The 7,088-nt window shown below is 40.4% G+C and overlaps 1 pseudogene; it reads right to left on the reverse strand.

Moving 5' to 3' along the window:
• Positions 1–1,831: 1,831 nt before the first annotated feature.
• On the reverse strand, positions 1,832–3,999 carry LOC120090780 (UDP-glycosyltransferase 73C13 pseudogene; annotated as a pseudogene).
• Between the last annotated feature and the right edge of the window lie 3,089 nt (positions 4,000–7,088).

Below are 7,088 nucleotides of genomic sequence, written 5' to 3' on the forward strand. Positions count from 1 at the left end.
ATGAAATCAATAATAAGTATATTGATTATAGAAAATGTTTATCATTTTACAAACTGCGAGTTTTAGGACATAAAATCCAACATGAATTCCATCTTATGAAATTACGTTCCTAGCTATCCACTCGATTTTGTCCCCCAAAATAGTAGGCATATTGAGTCGGCGAGCCAGACACTCTCACCCATACAAATCAAAGGACAATCTTTCGTGAATAGGAGTTCATAACTCACTCAGGATTGAGACTAAGTTGCATAGGTCATCCTAGTGAAATAGAAACCTAAGTAGTCGACGGTGTTACAGTTAAAGGTTACTATTTCGCGGTCTAGTCTTACTCAAACTCATTGCATGGGATAACCCCACTCACATGTCTCCTACACGAACACGTTGCATCATTGTGTTTGTATCAAATGCAAAGTAGGTCGTATCCATAGTGTTACAGGATAAGGTACTCAACCTTATCCCTATACTATAGACCCTTTAGGTTGTATTTTGAACAGTGATCCCCATATGTCTCCACATACAGCTCAAGACTCATACAACAACCCAAGATATTTGTTTATTGGATTAGAGTTTATTTAGGCATGATTAACATAATATAAACAATAACGCTTTATTGAAAAACATCAATAATAATTTACTAATGAACAGTCAAAAGTTACATTTACTATCTACGAGTTTTAGGGCGTAAAACCTAACAGGGTCAACTTGGAAAGAGCATTGGCAAGCTGTTAAAAGGATTTTTCATTACCTTAGAGGTACGTCGGATGTTGGTCTTGTTTATGGGAATGACACAAAGTGTTTGATGACTGGTTATTCTAATTTTGACTATGTTAGAGATGTTGACAATAGAAAGTCTATGACTGGCTGTGTGTGCACTCTGGGTAGTTCTGTTATTAATTGGAAGGCAACGTTACAGCCTAAAGTTACTTTGTCTACTACTGAAGCAGAGTACATGGCCTTGACAAAAGCTACTAAAGAGAGAATATGGTTAAGGGGGTTAGTTGATGATCTTGGTTTACATCATGACCAAGCTATTGTATATTGTGATAGTTTGAGTGCAATATGCGTAGTCAAGGATCAAGTCCATCATGAGAGAACTAAGCACATCGATATAAGATATCACTTCTTAAGAGGTGAGTAGAGAGTTAAACTGATGAAAATTGGTACTACTGATAACCCTGCTAATATATTCACCAAACCGGTTCCACAAGGCAAGTTCCAACATTGTTCGGACTTGCTGAATGTTTTGAATTATTAGTGGTCCCCTTTGTGGGACACTATGAGGCATGAAGGAGAAGTCTGGGTATGTCTAGCAATGTTGATTTATGTTGCATCTGGTACATTTATTATCTGGGAGAGAATTCAAGTCAAGGTGGAGATTTGTTGAAATACATTGAATTTGTTTGTTGGTGCTTCGAACAACCAAGTGCTTCGTATTTAGCATATTTATTTATTTATTTACAATTATTTATGATTATAACCCTAGGGTTTAGAGTAGTGCACTATATAAACTCTTTAACCCTTTAAGACGTTGTTATTGATGTATTCAGAAAACATTCTCTCTAATAATATTGTTCTCCCTCTGCCTTGTGAACATAGCTAACACACCATTAGGATTATCTGTATGTTGATATTTTTTTACGTTTTTTGTATTCTTTAATTGCCGGTTACGTAACAATGTCCCCAAGATGATTTTCTATGTAAAAGATCTCTTTCTTATATCTGTTTTTACTATGGGTCCTAAGTTTGAATAGTTTTCCCCTATATGATAAAAAAATTAAAGGTTAAAGGAAGCAAAATGAAAATCCCCCAATTGAGCTTTGAACATCACTCATCAACATCTTTCATTCTCAAAGCTTTCTCCTCGAGCATGTGCAGTAATATCTTCAATCAGCCGACTGAGATTCCTACGAGACAAACTTCCTTCTTCCATCGCTTTCTTTGCCTTCTCACCAATCTCTTTACATCTTCTTTTCATTTATTCTCTATCATCTCGATCCATCACCATTTCTATGGCTTCCCTCACTTTCTCCCTCTTCACCACTATCCTTTCTACCTCTTCATCTGCCAAATGCATATCTGTTTCCTCTCCCACACTCACACCTACTTTTAGTATCTCTACAATCAGCCTATAATTGAACACTTAATCTACGAACAACGGCCATGTGATCATCGGTACCCCTGCAGATATCCCTTAATGCTCAAATTCCATCCGCAGTGCATCAGAAAGCACCCGATTGCAGAGTGCGACAGTATTAGAACTTGTGGAGCCCACCCACGAATCACTAGCCCACGTCCTTTTGTTTTCTCCTCGAAATCATATTTCTCTACCCATTTTAGTAGATCTTCTGTCAAATTTACTTTTCTTATCACCCAAATGAATGGTTTGTTTGATGCTTCCAATCCCAATCCCAACTCTATGATTTACGTTGTACCCAAATTATAGAGGCTTCCCTACGACACATAAACCACCGAGGATGGGTTTTTTCCACCGAGCCATTTGATAAATTTGTGTCTGTCAATTGTGGCTTTGTCACCTCTTTCGGCTTTGTCAAGTTCATTGTCGTTGGAAAGCGAAAGAGGGCCAATGCACTAGACTTTTTCAGGCGATTCTCTTCCCTTTATATACTCTGTTACATGCCTTGGCTCCTTTTCTTCAAATATATTTAAAACGATGTCGTATGATTGTCGATCAGCCTCACATTACCAAATTAAATTGTGTGAGGTAATCATTGGTGGATTTATATAGCTGAGACCTGCGAAATTCAACTAGAAAAGGCAAGCCTGGTAAAGCCACTAGTTCAGAATTAGGGATAGATTTCACAAAATCGAAGTTAGCAAATAAACTCTGGATACAGAGAAGGAAGAAGTAGCTCAAGCTATAGAAAACGAGCCTGGGGATGTGAAATTTCTGAGAAAGTTGGAAGGTCCAAGGGAGGCACATGTCAGAGATGATGCAATTGGAAGGAGGGGTTAGTTGTTTAAACAATTTTTTCGATGAGCCATAAAGGAGACTCGCTGCTCTGTAGAATTTGGATAAGAAAGCAATTGAAGGTAGCAAATCGACATTCTTGCAGCCTTCTGGGAGGCCAATTTCTTTGTTGCTTGGGAATGAGAGTTCAACAACGTGGATTTGAAGGTCGGAATGAATTGCACGAGTGAGAATAGAGTGAAAGCGAGCAGAGTTGAGAGAAGTAGTGACAATGGTGATTATGGCTCCACGACGAGCGAGAAGCTTGGCGAGGTCGATCATGGGGATCATATGGCCTTGTTTCATTAAAGGGAAGAGAAGAAAGTGAGGTGTTCTGTGGTTTGAGAAGCCATAGGAGAGCTGTGTGAAAGGAAAAGGTCGTTTCTTCCACTATCACGTCTTTGGAAAGAACTTATAAGAAGTTAGGAAAACGAAAGAGTAGGAAAATGAAAAGGCATAGGGTAAAAGAAGGAAGACGAAGAGACGAAGTCGTTTGCTCTTAAATTTCTGTGTATTTTTCACTATATTCAATGATGTCATTACAGTGATTTTAAATAGCCATTTTTAAAGAAATATTAATGAATAAATGAATATATGTGTACAATTTTGATTGGTTGGAATAAATATTCTTTGTAACAAACTTTTCTTCTAGAAGAGGGATGACATGGTCTGTGTATGCTGACTGTAAGAGCTTGTTTGTATATGTGTACTGTTGACTGGGTGGCTGACGTGGACTTCTCAAACATCCCCCTCAAACGAGAAGGTACATCAAGTACACAAGGTTTGGAACGAAGATACTGGAAGTGAGAGTGTGTGAGTAGATTCGTGAGGCAGTCAGCAAGTTGACTTGCCGAAGGAACATACCAAACTTCTAAGGCTCCACGAAGAACATGGTCTCTCACAAAGTGAGCATCAATCTCAATGTGTTTTGTTCTAGCATGAAACGCATGATTGATGGCAATCGCAGCGGCACTTAAGTTATCACACCATATGATGGGTTTTACAGAAGCCAACTTCCCAAGTTCTGACATCAGTTGATTAAGCCAGATGACTTCAGAAGCAGTGTGTGCTAAGGCCCAATATTCAGATTCCGTACTTGATCGAGCTACGGCTGTTTACTTTTTAGATGACTAAGAAACTAAGTTGCTTCCAATGAATATACAGTATGTTGCAACTGATTTTCTATCATCAATATTGGAAGCCCAATCTGTCTCAGAGTAGGCAGAGACTGATAGGTCAGAGCTTGGTTGAAACAGTAGACCAAAGTGTTTGGTTGCATTGATGTACCGAAGGATGTGTTTGACAATTTGCCAGTGAACATTAGATGGTTCTTGAAGAAATTGGCTTAAGTGGTTGACTATATAAGTGATGTCCAGTCGGGTTGTGGTGAGGTACTGAAGTGCACCAATTGTGCTTCTATAGACAAAGGGATCATCGAGAGAAGTACCATCAGCAATAGACAAGTGTTTGCCAAGAACACTAGAAGTAGGCTTTAGATTTGTGAGTTGTAAATGGTTTAGAAGGTCATCCACATATTTTGCTTGATTTATGATGAGACCGGAATCAAGATAGTGGACTTGAAAGCCAAGGAAGTATGTGAGTTGTCCCAAGTCTTTGAGAGCAAAGGTGTTGTCCAACGATCGAATGAGTTGATTGATTATTGAGGGGTCATTGCCAGTGACGATAACATCATCAACATAAACTAGAAGAAAGATGACAAAGGACTGCTTGTTGTAGATGAACAGAGAGGAGTCTGACCTTTAGTTTGTGAATCCCCATCGAAGAAGCTCTCTTGTGAGAGCAGCATTCCAGGCCCTTGGGGCCTGTTTTAGGCCGTAAAGATCTTTTTCAAGCTTACAGACATGATATGGTAGGATGGATGTACATACTCGGAAGGTTGTGTCATATACACATTTTCTTCTAGTGTTCCGTTCAAAAAGACATTGTCAAAGTCTAGTTGTCGTAGACTCCATCCTTGAGAGGCAGCAATACTGAGAATTACCCAAATTGTTGAAGGCTTGACAACCGGACTAAATGTCTCAAAGAAATCAATGCCCAGGTTCTGGTGAAATCCCTTTGCTACAAGCCGTGCTTTGTAGCATTGAACTGAACCGTCAGAGTTGCGCTTGATTCTGAACACCTATTTATGCCCCACAATGTTCATGTCTGGTGTAGGAGGCACAAGCCGCCAGGTCTGGTTTCGCATTAGAGTAGCATATTCGGCATCCATGGCTTGCTTCCAAGGAAGAGAAACTAAGGCATCTCGAATTCGAGTGGGTTCGATTACCGACCAGTACACAGGGGATGAGGTAGTGAGGATTTTTTGTTTGAAGATACCAGCTTTCCCTCAGGTTATCATAGGATGAGTGGGTAGGGGGACAGGTTTGGTTGATGTAGAATTTGTAAGGTCAGGTTGAAGGTGTCAGGTGAGAGAGGCAGGAGGTGCACGATCGGGTGGTGATGATACTGGTATACGATCGGTAGGCGATCAAGTCTAGGTGAACGATTGTTTAGTAATGGATTTGGTAGGCGATCAGGTGAGGAAGGGATAGGTAGATGATCGTTGGATATAGGTGATCGTGTAAACAATCGGGTGTGGGTAGACGATAAGTGTTGGGTAAGCGATCGTTTAGTGATGAGGGAAGTGAACGATCGGTTTGGGTTGATATAGCTAAACGATCGTGTAGAGATGTTATTGGTAAACAATCGGGTAGATAATCAGGTGAGGGTAGGCGATGGGTAGTAGGTAAGTGATCGACGTGAGGTGAACGATCTTTAAGGATCAATCATGTGGGCGATTGGGTAGATGATCCAACGTGGGTAGGCGATGGATATTGGGTAAGCGATCATGTAGTGAGAGATTTGGTATACGATCGTGTAAGCGATTTAGAGAGGTTGAACGATGGGTAATGGGTAAGTGATCGGGTGATGAATTTGGTAGGCGATGGGCATTTGGTGAGCGATCACGTGGTAAAGGATTTGGTATGCGATCGTGTAGGCGATTTAGAGAGGGTGAGCGATGGGTGGTAGGTAAGCGATTGGGTGATGAGTTTTGTAGGCGATGAACATTTAGTGAGTATCGTGTGGTAATAGATTAGATATATGATGGGGTAGGCAATTGGTAATAGGTAAGTGATCAAGTGAATTTAGTGCGCGATGAGCATTAGGTGAGCGATCGTGTAGTGATGAGGTTGGTGATCGTTGGGGTTGAGGTAAACGATCATGTATAGGATTGTTCTGTGGGCAAGGATCATTAGGTGGAAGGATGGGCAGGGTGAGGTTGGGTGAGGGATTAAGCTGGTTTTTGGGATTAGCCTGGGATAATTGGGTGAAAGGAAACTCATCCTCATTGAAGGTGACATGTCGAGAAATGATGATCCAGCCATCTTTGGTCAAACATTTGAAGCCTTTGTGCTGTTGACAGGGGCCTAGATACACACATTTTTCTGAGTGAAAGTTGAACTTGTTGTGCTAAAAGGGCAGGAGGTATGGAAAGAAAGCGCAGCCAAAGACCCTGAGCTATGCAAAATTCAAGTTCTTGTTAAAGAGAATAAAGACAGGGGATTTACCTTGCAGTACCTTTGTTGGTAGTCCATTTATGAGCATGGTGGCTGTGAGGAAGGCATCCCACCAAAAACTCAAAGATAGGATGGCCTGTGCTAGCAGTGTAAGGCCAGTTTCTAATTCATGTCTGTGTTTTCTTTCTACTCGACCATTTTGAGCAAAGGTGTAAGGGAATAATAGCCTGGTTATGATTCCTCTTGAGTTGCATAGCTGATGAATTTTGGCATACTCACCTCTGTTATCAGACTAAAGCACTTTGATTGTTTTGTTTAATTGGTTCTGAACATATATAAGAAAGTACTGAAAGGCTTCCAATGCACCACTCTTTTGTCTCAAGGGATAGATCTAGGTGTATCTGCTATAATCATCAACAAACAATATGTATATCTATACCTATCTGATGAAATAACAAGGGCAGGTCCCCATAAGTCGGAGTGAATCAGTTCAAAGGGTTTGGTAGCATGGCTTTCAGACTTAGAAAATGGTAGATTATGAGCTTTACCCAAAGGACATGATTCACAAAACATAGTCTCTTCATTACTTTTAACTTTCAGAT

Source organism: Benincasa hispida, chromosome 11 (assembly GCF_027475165.1).
Source record: "Benincasa hispida cultivar pf3 chromosome 11, pf3_genome.v1.1, whole genome shotgun sequence".
NCBI classification, from domain to species: domain Eukaryota; kingdom Viridiplantae; phylum Streptophyta; class Magnoliopsida; order Cucurbitales; family Cucurbitaceae; genus Benincasa; species Benincasa hispida.